Here is a 2976-nt window from a genome sequence, read left to right on the forward strand (position 1 = left end):
GTAATCACAACATGAACGGATTGAGTAAAATTGGCAAAAGTGAAAGTACATTTTTTTGAGTGTTTGTGATGTTATGTTATTTATTGTGTCTCACTCCTTATAATGTTCTGGGACTCTCAGTTGATCAACAAGATCACAGCGCATCTCAATTCTCTCAAAGATGCATTCTGTGTTCTCGTGTCCTTCCGAGTTCGTTCTTTCAAGATAGCTTGGCAACACCGGTCTCCATGAGAACACAAACTCTGTTCTTTGTGTTCTTGGAATTGAGAAACAGCCACTAACTAGGCTAGATATCTAACTAAAGCCTGGCTCACACTACAGGATTATTAGTCCGATCTAGCCCCGATTTCCCCCTCCCGAGAATCGGAGCAAACATCTTGTCGAGCACATCATTCTGTCCTGATGTTCGGCGTGGATTATTTGGTAGTGTGAGGCGTTCACTGATCAAATCTTGCACCTCCCGATCTGCTTGCACACAAATCGGGGCAGCCCTGATTATTATCAAACATGTTTGGTATTTAGGATTTAAAGGAACACTCCACTTTTTTTGGAAATAGGCTCATTTTCCAACTACCCCAGAGTTAATAAATTGAGTTTATAGTTCCCAGCAACTCTGAAAATAGTTGGACTGTCAAACTAGCTGGGACTATTTTCATGCAATAAATTAAAATTTTTAGAATGGACTGACAGAAAACAATTACAAAACTGCGGCCATGTTACGGCAGCACAGGTCCTTGATTATTACGGCGGAATTGAAGTAACGTATAGTTCCTAATATCATATCGGCCTAGAAATTCTCAAATTTTCATTTTCCGCTGGTCTTAGTACACGATATAACTACAGAAGAGTCAAGTTTTAAATAGGAAAAATATCGAAACTCTTTGGTCATTTTTGAACACGATGCTACTGGTCTAAAAGGATTCAATGATGTATGCTAAGCTATGGTAAAATTGCTATTGCCAGATCCGGAGATCGGCTGAATGGATTCAAAAATGGTAAAACTCAATTTATTAACTCTGGGGGAGTTGGAGAATGAGCCTATTTCCAAAAAAAAAAGTGGAGTGTTCCTTTAAATCAGGATGATGATGGCTATATGATTACGTCAGTACTTTCACAGCCAATGCACAAAACCGCTTAACAGCTGATGTACGGCTTCGTTGGATAGTGGAGATAGAGGAAACTGTTTCTTGACCTTTTGTAGTAACATGACTGTCTGTATAATGTGTCGAAAACGCATCACAACCGCCGGTTGAGTGCAGTAAGCTACTAGCAAGCTAAAAAAATAATTTAAGAAATAAGATCCTCTAAGGAAAATCAAAAACTACCTCCTGAGATAAAACAAATCACTCCCTCCCTCATTAACAACCATATATATTCACAATAACATCTATAACTGGCATGATAATCTTGATATCTTGCAGTGTGTGATGTGCCACGATGTTCAAATCTTGTAGTGTGTGCATGTTTAATATTTAAGGGAAGATAATCTGTAAAGATTCTCCTTATGTGTGTGCTGCAACCAGATTTCAAAATCGGTTATAATTTTAAAACTCCTGTGGTGTGAGCTTGGCTAAAAAGCACTGGGTATACAGTCAAAATCCTTTTTTAAAGTCTTTGATAAATTTGTTTAAAATCTATGTAGTGACATCATCTGTCACAGTCTTATAACAACTATACAACATTGTCCAATGTATTGACAGGGGAAAAAAAGTCATTAGAACCTGTACAACATTACAATAACATTCTTTTTATTTATATTGAAAAATGATTTTGTGTATTTATTTCTGATTTCCTCAGTTTAGTTTAATTGAAATGAGGTAATTGAAAATATTGAACTGATCACCCAACTATGCTTGTGTTTGTTGATTGGTGTTTATACTGTATTTGTTCAAGCTAGACAACATTATTGCCTTTTTGTATTTTTTCTAATATATATTTCTAATTACAGATGGGCACAAACATTAAACTGTAAATAGGGATGCTTATAAGAGAGCATACATCTGAAACTGCTGAGGCTGCAAAGTTTTTTGATTATATTACCCACCAGCTAGTACTCAGCGTACAGTCATTCATAAAAAGAAAACAAATTATTAATCATCATTTGTCAATTTATATTTTTTTTCGTCTGTGTGTGTGTGTGTGTGTGTGTGTGTGTGTGTGTGTGTGTGTGTGTGTGTTTCAGATTAGCTGCTTTAGAGGACAGACTGAAATCAAGAGTGTTGTCACAAGTCCATTGTAACTGAATTTCTTATCTTTGCTGTATTTTCACACTTTAGACAATGTTGGTATTCTTCTTGTAAATTGAGGGTGTGTAGAAGCACACTGTCAAGACTTTTATATGTTTTAATATTTATAGTATTGTATGTCTTATGGATTGTCTTAAGGATGGATGCTGAATCTCTTGACTGCACAACAAATTTTCCTTTGAGTACTAATAAAGATACCTTGACCTTGTACCACTGTCCTCTTGTTCAATGAAATAAGTCTCCTGACAGTTCTCTCTCAAGTGCTTCCGCTGTTGTCACAACTAAGTCTGAGAATGATTCAGTGGGCTCTATAACACTTTTAAATGTCAAGAAATTACTTCTCTTTAAAGTTTTGGTTCATTCTTAGCTGTTGATCAAAAATGAACTTAAACTTTCACAAAGTAATTATATTTAGTTTTATTTAGTAACTTTCAGAAGGGTGTACTCATTTTATCACTTTGATAAGAAAATCTAATTTTCCTAAACAATTTAACATGCTTCTTTGGAACTGATCAAGCAGACATGCGGGAACATTATATCTCTAAAAACCCTAACATGTCATCTAAGTAAAGAGTAATTGCTGAATTTGTTCAGTTTTAGAGGGGATGCACTCATTTATGCAGCATAACTATGCTGTAAATTTATTCCAATACACACAATTATAAAAAAATAACATATCTAACAGCAGAGATGAACTCTAAAAGCATGTTTAATATTTAAAAGGGTTGAA

The sequence above is a fragment of the Cyprinus carpio genome, unplaced genomic scaffold (assembly GCF_018340385.1).
Source record: "Cyprinus carpio isolate SPL01 unplaced genomic scaffold, ASM1834038v1 S000006703, whole genome shotgun sequence".
Classification (NCBI taxonomy): domain Eukaryota; kingdom Metazoa; phylum Chordata; class Actinopteri; order Cypriniformes; family Cyprinidae; genus Cyprinus; species Cyprinus carpio.